An 18,604-nucleotide genomic window follows, 5' to 3' on the forward strand; every position below is an offset into this window, starting at 1 on the left:
AGCTTCATCTTACTTCCAAATTGTCTGAGTTAGTCTGGGAAATTTCAGATAGTGGGGATGGAAGGTTCCTAATCCACCACAGTGATGTAGTTCATATGGTTTACTGGTCTGGCTTACATTAAAAGCAAATAAAGTCCAGAGTCTCTGCAAGAGCAGAATGTGAGCAGTAACTGTGAAAGCTTGTGAAAAAACTTGAGGACTATCCCAGTGGAAGCTGAGCTAATTAGCCTAGTAGTCAAAGAAAACTATTCTTGGGGGAAATCTATGGCTTTAAACCTGCAGCTTCCTTTCTCTATGCCAGCTCTTCTATATAAATATTTTTCACTTTTCTCTGTGCTCTGTAGGGCTTAGTGTCCCTCTCCTTAGCTACATCCTCAATGATTAATACTGTTGTTCTGGTTTTCTTTAAATCAGAACATTTCTTCCTCTCCCCTCAGCAAGTCAATCCACTTCAAGATGAGATGGTACAAGAGCCAGCATCTTCTTATGCATCTAAGAAATATCATAAATGAGGAATTTCCCCTCTCTCTTCTTTTCCCACCAACTCTCTGACCCAGCACATAAAGTGACCCATGACTACTTGGCCAAACACAGCTGTGGGGCTACATGCCACAGAGACTGCAGCAATTCATTATGGTGGTATTTGTCCCAAGGGTCTGCAAAGCTAAAGCAGGCCTCCGTTCCCTTAATCCTCTGTCCTGGGAAATCTGGACCCTCTCAGTAGCATTGCAATGGGCTGCCCAGGGAGGTGGTTGAGTCACCAACCCTGGATGTGTTTAAAAGTCATCTGGATATGGTGCCTGAGGATATGGTTTAGGGTGAACCTTGTAGAGTAGGGTTATCAGTTGGACTTGGTGATCCTGAGGGTCTTTTCCAACCTGAATGTTTCTGTGTGATTGTGTCTCCTCTGTCATGTAATTCTTTCTGCCTGTTGATCGATAGTTATAATCTCATAGACCCATAGAATCATTTGGATTGGAAAAGACTCTAAAATCATTGAGTACAACTGTTGACCTGACACCACTATGGCTATTAAACTATATCACAGAGTGCCATGTCTACACAGTTTTTGAGCATCTGCAGGGATGGTGACTCCACTGCCTCCCTGGGCAGCCTTCTCCAGGGCCTAACCACTCTTTTGGTAAAGAATTTTTTCCTAATACCCTGTTTAAATCTCACCTGGTAAATATTTCTCATCATTAATTGCTGAAGGACAGTAGAGCTCTGCCTTATACTTGTTACCTTTGTTTTGCCCCATTTTGTTCTCCTCTGTTCTCCTGTCACCTTCATTTTCTTTCTCTCCCTCTTCCTCCTGTGGGTTTCCTCTTTACAAATGCTGCCTGACTCATCAGTGCAGTGTCTGCAGCCAACAGCACTGTTTGGATATCCTTTGTTCTTTAAAGACACCTCCTCTCTGATCTCCAGAGTAGCCTACTTGTTGTTTTCTTTCCTGTTATGCTTGGCAGGCTACAGGAGAACTCCAGCTGGGAGCCAGATTTAAGTTTAACACCATGTTTATTCGTTACTCTTTTGGTCTGTCTGCAACACCAGTGTTGTACTTGCAGCTACTGTGAGCCTAAGAGATAGGAGTGGAGTGTTTCCACAGAACAGTTCTATTATCTGCTGAAGATTTTTATCATAGAATCATAGAATCAACCAGGTTGGAAGAGACCTCCAAGCTCATCCAGTCCAACCTAGCATCCAGCCCTATCCAGTCAACTAGACCATGGCACCGAGTGCCTCATCAAGTCTTTTCTTGAAGACCTCCAGGGACGGTGCCTCCACCACCTCCCTGGGTGGTGTGTTTGGTAGCTCTCCTGTCTTTCCTGGGTGCTCAGGAATGCCTCAAATCTGCTCCATGCTTAATGTCTGCTGTGTGCTCACCTTGGGAATGGGACTGTCATAGGGCACAGCAAAGAGCGGAGGTGTCCAGGAGCCTCTTCTCAAACTGGATGAAGTAAAAATGCAGAGGATGTGTATAGAAATGGCATATAGCATCACTCAGACCCAAAAGCCTTCCCTCCTGATCCAATTATTTAAACCAATTCTAAAAGATAGTTCTAACAAAGGAAGGTCTTGATTAAACCTAATCATACCTCTGTTCTTCCCCTTGGTAGATGGGATATATACGAATTCTGGGATTGCCCAAACTACCTGCAGACTCAGATACATCTTGTGTCCCTGTTTCACACTGACATTTTTGCTATCAAAGCTTCTGTCCAGCATTTTTTAGCCCTTCTGAAATACATCATCACAGAGGTCCAACCAGTATTGCCAGCAGGCTCAGCTTTGACCAGCTTGGATGTCTTGGAGCTCTCTGTGCCTGACATGAGAGAATAGTAAGGAGGAAAATTAAAAGAAAGAAATTAAAATGTAGATTAGCTCATTCCAGGTCCCTGTCTCTACGAAACAAGAAGGATCTCAAGAACATGGGGCAGAGAAAGAAGAAATAAAAAAATAGGGTCATAAAGCCAGACAGAGAGTAAGGGAGAGAGAACTCTGAAGGGCAGATGGAGAGGTGTATAGGGAGACACATGAAGAAAGAGAAAAAAGTCATTGGCTGCAGGACAAAGGCACAGTATGGTGAAAAAATGAGGGACAGAAGCACAGAGAGAAAAAGAACAGGGATAGAGGAGGAGTTGGAGAACAACAGTGCAATGAAGCCAAAAAAGATGATAGACGGGAGAGAAAGGAGTGGGCAGAAAGGGATGGGGACATATAAGAGGCTTTGGCCGCACCCCTGGCCACAACCACCCCCCCCATCCTGAGACTCACCTGCGCTGGAGCTCGGGTCCGTCTCGTCCCCACTTGCAGTTCTGTGCTTTGCTTGCCGGGGACCCACTGGTAGCGTGTATGTGGGACGGCCACGACCTTTCCTTACCAGGAGGCAGCAAAAAGTGTGGCGGCATCACCTCGCAGGCATCGCAGCATTGGTTGCCCTTACCGGTGTATGGCAGCGCGCAGCACTGGAACGCCATCGCTCCTGAGCGCCTCTCAGCTGCAGTACCTGATCATGGACAAGCGGTGGCAGCACAGAGCGTGACACTGTGCGGCGCTACGGCACTTGCGCCGACTCCATAGCAATGCGCGGCTACAGCGCTCTAGCAGCGTGCGGCTCAACCGAGCGAGCGCTGGCCCCGCAGCAGCACAGGTTTCTACCGGCTAAATCCCTTTTTACAACATAGCAGATACATCCTATGTACGGTACGCTTTTTCAGACCTGTATGAAACTTAGAGTTCTGTCAATTTAACTCCTCAAATCAATGTCTCAGGCGTTCCAGACAGCCTCAAGGCAGCAGCGAGACAACTGACAGTGCAGCCCACGCCGCTGCAGAACTGCAGTACCGACAATTGAGCACTCAGCGGCAGCACTGAGCACGGATGAGGCGGCACTACCGGACTACACCGCTCTATGGCGACACTATCAGACCTTTGCCACTCCTGGCATGCTCAGCGACATGATATGGCCGAGAGGAATTCCGTTCCCCGGGACTACAGCTGCCGGCATGCCCCGCGGAAACAACGTGGCCGACCAGACGGTCCGCGTCTCATTACTACAGCTCCCGTCGTGCCTGCTTGGACTCCGCCCGCAGAGTCCATCGGCTGCCGATCCTAAGCCTATCTGCGCCGGGACCCGGGTCCGCCTGATCCCCGCTTGCACCTCAGCACTTCACTTGCCAGGCGTCCGCTGGTACCGCGCACATGAACCGCCGCGGCGTCTCCTCGCCGAGAGACAGCAAAGAGCGCGGCGGCAGGACCCCGGCATGCACCGGCTCTATCTATTTCGCTTGCCGGCGTCCGGCGGCGAGCTGTGCCTCAGCGTGGCCACAAGGCGGCAGTAGTGAGGTACACTAGAACGCAGGCGCTGAGCCCACGGCAACGCCTGGCTCAGGCTTTACTATGTAACACAGTACATGGAGATAGGAAAAAACCTCGGACCGGAGCTGTTTAAAATAAAAGGAGGCTATACACGAAGCAACTTTTAAATTTATATATACACAAATTAGTTTTCTATTTTAAACCACTGTATTTCTCTTGGTTTTGGAGTGTTGGTGTTTGGGGGAGTTGTTTGGTTTTTTTTTCATTAAATATATATTCTAAAAGCCTTTATATAATATAGATAGACACACAGGGGCGTTGTTGTAAAATCTTTTATACATATAAATTAAGACAATTCTGCAATATCTGGATTAAAAAAAGAAAAAAAGGCTTTCTGCTTTCTCTATTTGAAAACCTCACATCAATATATATATATATATATGTATTAATCATCTCCAAGAATTTTCGTGCATTTCAGGTATCCAGGGCTGTAGGCATCCTTTTTGGAGAGCAGCTGCCATTCCCTTGCTCACCTGCTCCTCTGCTGCATCATCACCCCTCCATGTGACATCATGGAAGGAAAGACAGAGACAGGGACAGGCTGTGCTCTTTTTCCTCCACCCAAGCCAAGGACACCCTTCTCAGCAAGATGTGCACCTTCAGTACATGGCTGGGCTTCTGCTTCCTTGCCACTCTATATTAGAGGTACTGTAACCATTTGTGTCTCCAACTGCATCAGATGTTCCTGAAGATTTATTACACTGAGATCATCTTGCAGTCAGTGCATTTACCACTGGCACTTCTGAATCTGCTGTGTCTGTTGCTCTAATTAATTAGAGCGTTTGAATGTTTTATCTTTCTGAACCTGTGTCAGTATAAGTCCTTACTGGGTCACTGGGGGAAAATATAAAACAGAGAAGCAAATGTTAATTTTGTCAAATAGTTCCAGTAAGAGCCCTGGGACTCTCATGCAGACATTGGGATCTTATCCATGAGGTGATGCAATACATGCATTTTATCAGGGCATTCTAAGGATCTGAGGAACCCTGTGTAATAGATGCAAGAAAAATGTTAATTTCTCGATCAGGCAGTGCTGGTCTTAGAAACAAAGCATTGTTTTATCTTGGAACTAGCTGGAACTATCAATATTATCAAACTACAGAGAAATGGCCCATTCCTTTGTCTGTTAGAAGTGGAGAGAGAACTGTGAGGAACATGCCCTCTTGTGTGTTGTGGCATTCCAAGGTGCTGAGCACAACTTCACCACCCTCCTGTGCAGCAGGTATCAACATCTCTCAGAATCTCCCAGTGTCAGAGAATGAAGAGGAGGATTCCACAATGAAAATATATGAATATTTTTGCCATCTACATTATTTTAATGAAGGACTTTCTGCTTATCTAACCGCTCTGGTGGACATTTTAGATTTGAGAGAAACTTCAGCAGGAAGGTAAAAGATTTAACTGAACAATTTACTTTTCCTTCTGTCAGGCATAGAAAAAAACCTCTGCTTGATGCCTGCATAAACCAGGCAAAAGGAGATTGCTCTGTGAGGCTGCAGGGTGAGATTGCACCACAGCCAGAAACTCTGCTGATGCATTTGCTGCAACAGCTACGGCCCTTGGTGCTGCTTCCCCTGGTGCTGCACATCTTCACAGTATCACAGTATCACAGTATCACCAAGGTTGGAAGAGACCTCACAGATCATCAAGTCCAACCCTTTACCACAGTGCCCAAGGCTAGACCATGGCACCAAGTGCCACATCCAACCTTGCCTTGAACTGCCCCAGGAATGACGACTCCACCACCTCCCCAGGCAGCCCATCTTGCTTTCTTAGTCAATGGAGTGGAAAGTGAAGTGCAACACTTTAAAAATGAAACCCAAAGGACATTGTAAAGATGTGTGTACATTTATAAGTGTCCAATAAAAATACTACCCAAGTATTTAATTTTCCATTTGCATTAATTTCACTTGCAGAGTTGTGAACTGACACCATTCCAACGATCTACTGCCAAAATACACAGTGAGCATTTGCCTGGGGGGCGGGGAGTGGGAGGGTGGTGTGTGTGCCATATGCACATAGGAGGGACACCTGGCCTGCAGAGATGCTGCTGAACTGTCAGGGAAATGCACCATTGAAAGCCAGACAGAAATAAAACACTTCAGAGCGGCAATAAAAACCTGTAACATTTGGTCACTCTTCATTTTAAACACTTAGAACAATCACCAAATTGCTTAAATATACCTGACAAAGGGTATACTGTTTGGAACATGCTGCTTAAACAATGCAAGTCAGACTGTGAATTATACAATTTTAACTTTGTGTTTGGTAAAGCTTAATAGAGAAAGGATCAGTGAGATCAGAGATATCCCAGATGGTTTTATATCTGGAATAAAAACCAAAACCACAAACAAACAACACACAAACACCCCATCCTCCCTCCTCAGTGCTACAATCCAAAAACGACTGGCATATTTGGAACTTTTGATCTTTCTAAAGCATGCAGAAGAACATGATAGCTTGACTTTACAGTGATGCCATTGGCTTTTGGAAGATGGGCTATACTTGTCTCTTCAGAGTGAAAATAACTTTTTTTTCCTATTTCTTATGGGTTTTTTTCTCTTTTTTTCTTGTTTCCCCCAAGAGAGCAAAAAGATCTTATTTCTGATGGCTTCTACTGCCAAGTGCATCACTTCTGAAGAGCTGCTGTGGTGGAAACTTGCTAAAATGTATGTATTGCTTCTATGCCAGTGCCTCTTAGTAGCGAGATATCAGACCTGCTTAGACACGTAAGAGTGACATTTGTTTCAAGGCTGGTGCTTTTCATTTTCTAAGTTCCTGGATTGCTGCCACATATATGAAGCCGACAGGGTAAGTCTCCGTGCTGTCCTTTGTATCCACCTGCAGCATACTGCAGTACCAACAATTAAACACCAGGTGGCAGCACCGAAGGGGCAGTACACGCAGCTGCAGCTCTGCAGTACCAACAACTAAACACACGGTGGCAGCACTGAAGGGACAGTACAACGCGCAGCTGCAGCCCTGCAGTACCAACAATTAAACACACGGTGGCAGCACTGAGCACGAAGAGGGCGACATGATTCAGCGCCGCCTGTGCCTCGGAGTGCTCTGATGTAACAAGTTTCCAACAGACAAAATCATCCTGGAAATTGCAGGCAATTGAGCTGTCTTCAAATATCCAGACACATAACTGCCACTGACAGAGCATATCACCCGAAATGAAGCAGCTGACCACCTTAGCATAGCTGCTTCCCTGGCTGTTAATAGAGCTATTTTGCTTTGCTCCTGCAGACACAGCAGCTGAGTTATTTCTATCCCAATCAATTTAAATTAAACTAAAAAGGCTAAGAGAGCACATCTTTTGGGCACAGCGTCCATTTATCAGTCTGTGGCATTTTAAGAACAGACAAGCCCTGCTATTCCACCAGCTAATGGTCTCAAACCACTCACCTCTTATTTGGGCCACTAGCTAATTGACTCTCAGCTCTCTCTTAGGTGAAACCAGACAGCTATGTGTGACAGGAAGCAAGACGAGTGATGTTGGTACAGCATACATCAATCCTGTTACTAGAATAAATATAGAATTGTAGAATCATAGAATGGTCTGGGTTGGAAGGGACCTCCAAAGGTCATCCAGTCTAAGCCCTTCTGCAGTACTCAGGGGCACCCTCAACTAGATCAGGTAGCACAGAGCTGTATTAAGCCTAACCTTGGCATGTTACAAGAATCACAGTGCTAGAATACCTTTAGTATTAGCTATTAGTAATTGTATTTATTATTATAATTAATATAAATAATATATTTTAAACCATAGTTTCTGCAGTAATGAGGTTGACCTGATTGAGCTAGCACTGAAGCCAGTGATGACTTTCCCTACAGAAGCCAAGTCGTGGCAGTGCTTCACCCAAGCAAAAGCAATTAGATCAGGTAGCACAGAGCTGTATTAAGCCTAACCTTGACATGTTACAAGAATCACAGTGCTAGAATACCTTTGGTATTAGCTATTGCTAATTGTATTTATTATTATAACTAATATAAATAACATATTTTAAACCATAGTTTCTGCAGTAATGAGGTTGACCCAATTGAGCTAGCACTGAAGCCAGCGATGACTTTCCCTACAGAAGCCAAGTCGTGGCAGTGCTTCACCCAAGCAAAAGCAACATTTCTAAGTTTTCAGGTGGTGAGATGTGCTGGTGTGCTTACTGCCATCTCTCAGGGTGCTCAGTCATGTGTACCTAAGCAGAGTTTGACAAGCCATGCAGAAGCACTCACTCCTACTGCATTTACTTCCTCCCTGCCAATCGCCCTTTGTTTGGTCCCCTGCTCCTTAATTGGTGCCCTGTTGAAAGTGAGCAAAGATGAAATTTCTAAGCTTTTTGAGCAGCCTTATAAGCAGTGCTGTCAAAAAGCATTAGTCCACGAGGCCCAAAAGCTGTTCCATTCTCTATCATCAAACTCTGTGTACAACATGAAAGGTGGTGAGGAAAAATTCTCTCTTGCCACGCTTTCATAATGGAGGCGTAGTTGAGGTAAGACACAGGACTGCAGTGCCTCTCCAAGCAAACCTTGTGCCTGCAGCCTCCATGAACCTCATAGCAGCCTAACCCTCATCTTTACCACAGATAAATTTGCCTATAAAATGCTAATCTAATCTATTTGTCCTTTCCATAGCCGATTCTTTTCTTGTAATTAAGCAGAGAGTAACTTTAACACCCTGGAAGAAAACCAGCACTGGAAGCTTAACCCCTTGTCTTCCCTCTTGTCTTTCAAAAAACAATCCATGCCTCTCCCTTTCAGTCTTGACTTTTCATCTCATTTCTATTTTTCTGATCATCTCCTAAGTAGGAGTAGAGAACAAAAATCCTATTAAAAAACAAACAACAACAAAACCCTGAATCGACCCAAAACAACCCAAACCCCAAGACCTGGAGCTTTTTCTGCCTTTATTACTTCCACCTAAAATACTTCAGCAGGGCATTCAGACCACTTGTGCCACTTTTATCCCTACTCTATCAGGTCACAGAGTCCTGTGATGTTTTCACCCAGGCAGTGACAGACTACAGCAAGCACATACAACTTTAAGTTGTTAATGAAACCAGGGGTTTCATTTGGTTTTGTTTTTAAGCCATGTAACTTGAATTAACCTACTATTAAACAGATTCATTGCACTTCCAGGTGTTAAATAAACCATTTCAGACAGTGTGGTGAATTGAAGATTGCAGATTCTTTGTTCAGAGGTTATGAGGCAGCTCTACATTCCACCCCCAGAAGTGACTGACACTACTGTTGCCATCTCTCACCCATCAGATTTTTTATATGGGTACTCAAAAGACCTACAAAAGTCAGTTCAAAGACTGCAAAAATGTACTTAGAGAGAGGGAGGGATGCCAGAAAGTTAGCTCAGTTAATCCAACAATGAAAAGTTTAAACAAAGGTATTTTTAGTGTTTGAATTACACAGCTCTGTTCTTGGCAGGCTCTTCACCAAGAGAAATAAAATGTTAAGTGATACAGAGGCAGTGCAGTGCAGCCAGATAATTTGCAAAGACATTTTGGTGTTCAGAATCAAAGCTATGCACAAGCACAGGCAAATGATAGAATCATAGAATCAACCAGGTTGGAAGACACCTCCAAGATCATCCAACCTAGCACCCAGCCCTATCCAATCAACTAGACCATGGCACTAAGTGCCCCACCCAGGCTTTGTTTGAGCACCTCAAGGGATGGTGCCTCCACCACCTCCCTGTGCAGCCCATTCCAATGGCAAACCACTCTCTCTGTGAAGAACTTCCTCCTAGTATCCAGCCTATACCTCCCCTGGCATAACTTTAGACTGTGTCCCCTCATTCTGTTGCTGGTTGTCTGGCAGAAGAGACCAACCCCCACCTGGCTACAACCTCCCTTCAGGTAGCCGTAGACTACCTTGTGCTGAGTGCAGTGAGATAGGCAGAAGTTAAGAGGATCTGGACTGATGGAAACAAAAGAGTCTAAGTACAAAACTTGCAATCATGAACTTTATAAGCTGTGTATATTTCTCCTCCCTGCTTCTAGGACCTGCATTACAGAGATTGTTGTCTGCATGTTGATTAGAGCAGCAGGACTTCAAAGGGCTGGGTATGCTTGTGGCAGTATCCTTCTGCAGTCACTGCCACACTGTGAAACTGCCAGAGTTGAAGAGCTATTGCCAGGAGGGAGTTACAGCCCTATCTTCTCCATCTACAATGGCATCTCAAATACCTGACTAAAACCATAACAAAATGGCTGCTGGAGTTGGAACTGCAGCTGAGGGGGTTTTGCTTTATTTTTACCTTTTGTGTCTGCTATGTGGAAGTTCAGCAGAGGGAATCATCCTTTCTAGCCCTTGGGTCTCCACACAGCCTCAGTGCAAAGAGCTTGTGAGCCATCCCCCAGCACCATCACGTTATCCAGCTCCATCAGTTGACATCTCACTCCACTCGAGCCAGTTCTGTGGACAAAAGCTTTTTAGGGGTTTAAATACTGTATTTTTTTCACAAGCACATCCTACTCCATATTCTTTTAGGCAGGTTCAACTCCTCAAATGTTAGTGGCAATCAACTGATAAAAAGTCAAATGAAGCTTAGAAGGGCAAAGAGGAGTGGCTGAGAGGGCTGAGGTTGTTGTTTAGTCTGAAGAAAAGGAAGCTGAGAGGACACCATATCTCTCTCTGCAACTATCTGAAGGGAGGTGGTAGAGAGGTCATTGGGTGTTGGTTTCTTCTCATAAGTCACAACTGATAGGACAAGAGGAAATAGCATTGTTACACCAAGGGAGGCTTAGCTTGGACATTAAGAAAAGCTTCTATACTGGAAGTGCCTTTGCTTTCAAACACTGGGAGCTCCCTGCATCTGCTTCCACATTGGCTGGGGTGGTCATCTTTGTGCTGTTTTCCTGTCCAGACTTGTAGTGGATTTACTGCAACAGGCAAGATGGATTCCTTGTGATCTTTTGCAAAGTCTAAAGGAGGGGAGAGCTAATTTAGGATTATTAAACATGCTGGCAAAGCCACCCTCCTCATATTTTTTTTATTGCCATGGTCACATAACAATATAAACAAGGCAAGAATGCCTAGACTTTTACATGGGCAGCCTGGACATCTCCTCACATAGCTTAGGATCTTGTGCTGCCTCATGCTGTCTTGATTATCAGCCTACCAAATGATATTCAGGGCTGTCATTTCTCCACTACAGCCATTATTTGGTGTCAGCTGTAAGGGCCCTGCTACCCCTCCATCTTTATGCTGAATCCATCAATTTGCCTGATGTTAGGAGGAAGTTCTTCACAGGGAGAGTGATTTCCCATTGGAATGGGCTGCCCAGGGAGGTGGTTGGGTCACTGTCCCTGGAGGTGTTCAAGCAAAGCCTGGCTGAGGCACTTAGTGCCATGGTCTGGTTGACTGGATAGGGCTGGGTGCTAGGTTGGACTGGATGATCTTGGAGGTCTCTTCCAACCTGGTTGATTCTATGATTCTATGATTTCTCAAAGTTTTCTCTAATAACATTTCTATTTTTAAGAACAGATTTAGGCTTTATCTTCCCTGTGTTTCTTTGCAGGGGTTGGGAGAAGAGAACTGTAGCTACAAACATGATTCTCACAGTTTTAAATTGGTCCCAGGAATTGTAATTAGGCTGGAAATTTTCTTTTTCTCTTCATCATACATTGAATTTTCAGCGTGGCCTTCCTCCTGAGGATTCTGAAGGACTCCCAGAGGCCATGGTAAGGCTCAGAAGCACATTGCATTTGTAATAAACCCCAGGGGAGGAAATGGGATTCGTTCTGTAACATGCCCAAGCAAACGGCCATTGCCACAGCCTTTATCTTAAAGGACAAAGTGTAGTTACAAGTGCCCAGTTCATAAATAATGTCCTGTAAAGAGCTATTTTTGGAGTTAATTTTCCTCACTCCAAGGAGCAAAACACTTGAAAAAATAAATTAAAATGTTCTTGTGGCTGTCCTGGTTTCCTTTGGATGGATTGATGCTCATCCATCTCAGAATAAGAAGTGTTCAGTGGGAGCAAAGTCTTTTGTTTCTTCCAATCAGTACTCCCACCAAACATGGGCAAATGTTATTCCAGTGCAGCAGCCTTGCTGACACAGAGGTGAAGTTTTGGAGAGAGCATGTGTGTTTTGCTGTGCATTCAGTCTTATTTTTAGACATCCAAGTAAACAGACAAATGTCACTTCTCTTGAAGCAATGTACATTAGTGGTCTCTGCTATGGTCAACTTCCCACTAATGCAAAATAGATCTGCCTTTTGCTGTCCCCAGCCAAGGTGACAGGAAAGACTGGATGAGGCACTCAGTGTCATGGTCTAGTTGACCTGATAGGGCTGGGTGCTAGGTTGGACTGGATGATCTTGGAGGTCTCTTCCAACCTGGTTGATTCTATGATTCTATGACTTTCACCTTTGCTTGTCATACACACATTTAAATTAGAAATATGAATGTTGAACAAATAAAATTCAAGACCCTTGGTGAGCTGAGATGACAAGAGCAGTGGCAGAGATGACAGAAGAAGTGGTACTGATGACATTGCCTGTTTCATGTTTCCATTTGTAGAAGCCATGCATTCTTCCTCTCAAATGAGAGGGATCCTCCTTTCTCCAATAGAGCAGTTGGTACCTGTGGATCCCTACCTCCCTAATCTTTTTTTCTGTAAACACCTTTTATTCTCTCCATTCTTCCCTTTATTTCATAGGTTCATTCAAGCTGTTAATTTAGTTTTTCTTGTAATTAGTTCATTTTCTGATGTACATTTTTTCCTGAAGACCCACCACAGGTATAAACCAGGCAAGACAGTAGCAGGTGGGAAATGTTTGCTCTTCATTTTTCTTTTCTGTCAATCTGTATTCACCCCTCCTTCACCATCCCTGGAGGTGTTCAAGAAAAGACTGGATGAGGCACTTAGTGCTATGGTCTAGATGACTGGAGGATAGGTTGGACTGGATGATCTTGGAGGTCTCTTCCAACCTGATTGATTCTATGATTCTCAGTTTTAATGTGTCCAGGAATCAAAAAGATACCTTTGTTTTCTCTGCCCTTTACAGAGCATGCATCACCCTCCACTTATCAGTTGTGACCACTGTAGTTCATCCACTTGCAGACTTTGATGACCACACAGTGCTCTCTTGGGGGAGGCTCTCAACTCACCACTGTGATGCTGCAAGAGAACAAAAACTCCCAGCTGTTTCCAGCCTCTAAAAATATCACTGCAAGGAAAGGTTTTGAAGTTTAGTGCCCCCTAACTGTTCTCAGCTGGCCTCAATCGTGCACGTTATACCTACAGTACAGATTAAACTAACAGTGTCATTTAAAGATTATCCTAACCACAAAGCTAAATCACTCCTTTTATTTCACAATGGCAATGAAGAAGGGAACATTTTCTGAAATTCACTGTCTTCAAAGATGAAGATTCATTCTAGGTGAATGTTAAGGTTTATGATTCATCCCATTATAGGCAGGACACAGCTTCCTAAACAAAAACCCACCAAAACCAAACAACAGCTTCCCCTCCCCCACCCTATTCAGACCTGAAATCTTCTTCCTCCATACCTCACACTTTTGTAAGAGACAGCATTCATACTTAGTTGAAGGACATGAGCATCACTGCTTCTTCAGTTAAATCCTCCCTGGGCCCATTTATCTCCAGTTAATAATCCAATTTGCCTGGATGTACTTGGCTCCAGTGGGAGTGCAATTCACAGAGCAACTGCAGAAGGTAGTTCTTAAGGGACTCATCATATTACATGGAGAAAGACATTTTAAATACAAAAGCTTTTCTGCCAAAGTGAGGTTCACTCATGTAGCCTGCTTCAATGACAAGGCAGTGCTACTACTTGCTTTCATTTCCCAGATCCCACTTAAAAATCAAACAGCCCAAAACCTGTTTAATCATTCATAGATTCATTTTACAGAATAGAGAAACTGGGGAATGTGGCTGTAAGCAGTAATTTTGCTTTTGATCCTCATCCTACACCAAGTATATAAAATGGAGAAAAACACAGAGAAGTAATAGAGAAAAAAGAAAAAGAAGAAAAATAGACAATTACTACAAATGCACTACTCTCTTTCTCCCCCCCCTGCTTACTTTGACTCAGCTGATTACAGGCATTTCACATCCAGAAAACACAGATAACTACCACAACATTCACCTTCACATAATACTTCTCTTTGTATCCTCTCTTGAAAGGTTATGGCAATAGCTTTACTTATTAGTGCACATACACAGGCAAAATCATCTTTGCCCCAGCCATTGTATTGGCACTTTGTAAACCAGCTCAAATTATAGTAATTCTTCTGGGGGAAGGATTCAGATGATTAAACATTTCACAGCAGGAGAGGAAAGTAGCTTCTGTTTTTAAGCAAGACCTCCAGGGATAAGTAAATGATTTATAAAAACACACACTATGATTTCAGCTGGGCTCTTTTTGAGACCCAAGTAGGAATGCTTTTTAATTAGCCTAAGAAATCCTAATGAGTAGATCTCCAATACAAATGATACAGAACTGATTGCACAGGAGCCTAAAAAAAATCATTCCCAGGACTTAATAAACTGCAGGTCTGCTCCTTTAAGCTCACTACATTGACCTTCATGGTGGCAACCAACACATCTTAGCTGTGAGCTTTTCCCAAATGGCCCAGCTGTCCTCTGCCTCCAGTATTCTGCAAGGACCATGCACACTCAGAAATCAGATGCCTTCATGCAGCCACACTCCCACACAGTCCACTTTCAGCTGTGGCCACGCTATGCTTGGTTAACAACAGCTCCATAAACATCCAGCAATAAAATGTACTTAATAACAAGCAGCCAAGAAGGATTAATAGCTGCTTTGCTATGGTCCCAGCAGTTCCAGACAGTGCTGAGCCATTTTAGGGCCACTGCCTCAGAGCAAAACCTTCCACAACAGGAAAGCAAAGCACACTTCAGCTTATGCACAGGAGCTTGAGTTTTATTTACCTTACCTTATCTCTCCTTAGCCCAGGCCTGAACTTTCACTGCAATTCCTTCATGCCATCTACCAACTAAATCCACCTGGCTGCAGCTCTAATTCCTTCATGCCATCTACCAACTAAATCCACCTGGCTGCAGCTCTAATTCCTTCATGCCATCTACCAACTAAATCCACCTGGCTGCAGCTCTAATTCCTGCTTTTCAGCAGCAAAAGCTTCTCCTGCTTCTACTTGTGAGGGGACCTAGCTGTAGCCTGTCTTCACAGAATTGCTAAGGTCCTGAGAGATGGGGAAGTCGATTTGTGCCCTTTATACCAAGAGCCAAATCCCCAGAGACCAGGTTAGGTATTTGGTAGCTCTGGGAGTGATAAGGCAAATCTATGGTGGGAGACACTCCAGCGTCTTTTGTAACTTGGCCAGAAACTCCAGCATCTTTTGTAACTTGATCAGAACAACATCTTTTAGACTGTGTGTTGGAAGGAGCTGGAAGCTGCAGAACTACACATCCATCTACATTATGTGTGGGAGCTAATACAAAACCACTTAGATGAGGTGTTGACTCATAGTGACACTAATGCAAACCTGCTCTTGAAAACATTCCCTGCTCATTTTTGCCCTTCTCTTTTTCTGTGCCTTAAGATGAAATGAGATAAACAGAGCATTTAGCTGGATTTTGTGTAAACACAAAAGCTTCCATCCACCTCACACCTTAGCTGACAAGATGATGATGCATGCCCTTTCTTAAAATCCAGTTTGGAAGTACCCAGCAGCCACTGATCTACCTCAGCCACATTGTGCTTCTTTGAGCACCAGCAAGCCACTTGCCTGGGCGTGCTTCCTCCATCCCTGAAGTGCTGCTTCTCCTTCTCCAGGTGAACTTATCTCTGCAGTTCCTCAGAGCCTGCTCCTGTGTCTCTGGACATCACTTCTGAACCTAGACATAAGCATTAAACCTGCTATGTGGCCTGCAGAGCACTGACTCATCAGAGCAGAGGATTTACTCTTGACCAATAATGGATTAACATTTCTACAAAGTGAGCCACTCAACAGAAATTTCATTAGAGAAAAAGGTCACCTCTCTAATTCCCTCTATAAATCCAATAGGACTGTAGACAAATGTATTTCTGCATCTGAGAAATGGTGTTAGAACTTTATTTGAATGTTAAAGCATTTCTGCACTGCACTATCACATGAAGATGACATGGTGAGAGCAGAAAATTCTCCTTCCATCCAGCGCTGTGATTTTCCCCCTATAGTAGTAGCTAATACCTATTTTTATCATTCCCCCTCTCCCATTTTTTACTGCTTGGGCTCAGTCACAGAGCTGTGGTATTTATATTTTGGAGATTCAGGTAGAAAGAAACAACCTCAGTGAACCTTAAATAAGTAAATCTGTTTGTCAGGTTGGGGATAGGCATGCACATTTTCCTGGCAGCTGCTTGTGCTGTCTTCATGCCCGTGTCGCTTGTCTTTTGTGCAGGACAGCAAGCCCCAAAGAGAGGGGAACACATTTCCAGTCAAGAGCATACTCTGCACAGAACAGGCTGACAAAATTGCCTGTTCTCCCATCTCTTTGAGGGTGTGTCAGATTGTTTGCATTAGTAGTTTGTGTGTGCATTACAAAAACCACCTTTTTGTATGTCTTTGAAGGTGAAATATCAGGAAGAGAATCTGTGTGCATTCATTCACCTGCAGCCTCGCTGCCTCCTTGCTCCTTGGCTCCATAGCAGTGACAGATGGGGCATAGAGTCAATGGCTCGTTTTTTTTCATCTAACAGTGCTCACTTGCCTTCTCAAGGTATCTAAAGCTTACTTTTTCAGGAGTTAGGAGGCATTACTACGTAACTGATCCTCAACGCCAAAGCTGTTCAAGCCATCGCTGTTAAGTGGGCATTAGCCCTACTTTCATCCAAGAGAAACAGCAAAGCTAAACAATGCAGCTGGAGCCAAATGCAATCGATCACAGACACAGAAATTAAGCTGACATCCTGTGTCCTCACCCTTTCTCCATGGTGCCTCTGATTTGGCCTAAGCAGCCAGCAAAACAACTCAGCTTGGTCTGAGTGCACTGTGGCTGGAGCGCTAACAGCCTATGCTGACGTGCGGCAGGCAGGAGAGAAAGGTTGGCTGCTGCCCGTTGCTGCAGGGTCTCCCTGCCCTGCTGAGCGTGAGGGAACCCTGCTCAGTGCAGGCATGGTGCAAAGTGACACTATGGACAAATTTACTGAGGCCCCTTTATGCCATTCACCCTCATTAGCTTTTATTTCAAACACGTCATGCTGTGTTAACCTGACAGTTCTCAAGTGCCAGCTTAACTAAGCTGATTGAACTTAATGCTGACTTTTCTGTTCATTGTATTTTCTTTCTGCTCTCCTTAAAAATTGGGATAAACTTTGAGTCCATGCTTTTATAGCATCCTTTCAGAAGGCAATTAGATGCCACTTAATGCTGAAAAGATGTTACTAAGCGATTGTTCATAATGAGGTCAGGGCCACAAAACATTTATGAAGGCAGATAAATGTCGTTCACATTTCTACAAGGATGGCAAACTGATGCACAAGTGCAGCAGAGCTTAAGGAGTTTCTAATCCAGCCTGCTATTATGGGGCTTTCTCTGGTAAAGCAATTGAGTTAGGAAGAGCAATATCTAAAGCACTTTCTCACGGAAGTATTTTGTTTCCTGCGAGGACAGGCTGAGAGAGTTGAGGCTGTTCAGTCTGGAGAAGAGAAGGTTCCAAGGCCTTCCAGTATCTGAAGGGGGGCTACAAGAAAGCTGGTGAGGGACTTTTTAGGGTCTCAGGTAGTGATAGGACTGGGGGGAATAACCCAAGCTAGAGGAAGGGAGATTAGATTAGACATTAGGAAGAAGTTCTTCACTATGAAGGTGGTGAGACACTTGCACAGGTTGCGCAGAGAGGTAGTGGAAGAAGGGTTAGGTGACAGGTTGGACTTGATGATCTCAAAGGTCTTTTCCAACCTGGTTAATTCTGTGATTCTCTGATACTCTGATTTTGGTTTTATGCTGGGATAGTTGACCAAGACAGGCTTCAAGAAGAGTTATAGGCACCTGTATCCAGGTGGGGGGTGGCCTCTTCTCCCAGGCAACCAGCAATAGAACAAGGGGACACAGTCTCAAGTTGTGCCAGGGTAGGTATAGGCTGGATGTTAGGAAGAAGTTCTTCACAGAGAGAGTGATTGGCATTGGAATGGGCTGCCCAGGGAGGTGGTGGAGGCACCGTCCCTGGGGGTCTTCAAGCAAAGCCTGGCTGAGGCACTTAGTGCCATGGTCTAGTTGATTGGTTAGGGCTGGGTGCTAGGTTGGACTGGATGATCTTGGAGGTCTCTTCCAACCTGGTTGATTCTATGATTCTATGATTCAAAGGCTCTTACCTTAGCTCATACCTGATGTCAAACTGAGACTACAGTCTTAATTATTGCTCATCTTCTGAGAAGGGAACCCTTCCTTAAGCATTAAAGAGCCTAGTAGTTAGAAGAGGAAACACATGTACAGCCCCCTTCTCAAGCCCTCACACCATACACTTCAGTATGTGTCTAAAGTCCCTGCATGTCTTCACTTTAATGTATCTCAAGGCTTTTAGTAGTGACAATGCAGAAGGTCACCACAGAAATTCATTAAGCCTCTAAGAGGCCTGTGTATGGGGTCTTGATGGAGTAGAGGCAAATATACAATGGTTTATTGTTAATATAAAAAAAGCAATAATGTTTCCTGCTAAGCTGGTTACTAAACCAGCCTTGTCCTACATTAACTACTTCTTAGGTGTAAACTTATTAGTAA

At 44.2% G+C, this 18,604-nt stretch overlaps 1 protein-coding gene and 1 long non-coding RNA gene across 7 annotated transcripts in view; one reads left to right on the forward strand and one right to left on the reverse strand.

The window, feature by feature from the left end:
• The window catches only part of GEMIN8 (gem nuclear organelle associated protein 8), a 42,900-nt gene extending 39,911 nt beyond the window's left edge, over positions 1-2,989 (reverse strand). For 2 of the 6 annotated variants that reach the window (XM_064143101.1, XM_064143098.1), the window contains exons 1-2: positions 2,776-2,989; positions 1,885-1,948 (exon numbers count right to left, since the gene is read on the reverse strand). The gene's annotated coding sequence lies outside the window, so the exon portion shown is untranslated. Of the gene's footprint in view, positions 1-1,884; positions 1,949-2,096; positions 2,732-2,775 lie in introns of those variants that run through there. The other 4 variants (XM_064143104.1, XM_064143102.1, XM_064143100.1 and 1 more) reach the window with 3 other exon arrangements.
• Positions 2,990-3,093: 104 nt separating this feature from the next.
• Positions 3,094-4,103, forward strand: LOC135175245 (uncharacterized). The gene is made up of 2 exons (XR_010302302.1): positions 3,094-3,151; positions 3,273-4,103. It is a non-coding gene; the product is annotated as an uncharacterized LOC135175245 (long non-coding RNA).
• Positions 4,104-18,604: the final 14,501 nt, after the last annotated feature.

Source organism: Pogoniulus pusillus, chromosome 5 (assembly GCF_015220805.1).
Source record: "Pogoniulus pusillus isolate bPogPus1 chromosome 5, bPogPus1.pri, whole genome shotgun sequence".
Taxonomy (NCBI): domain Eukaryota; kingdom Metazoa; phylum Chordata; class Aves; order Piciformes; family Lybiidae; genus Pogoniulus; species Pogoniulus pusillus.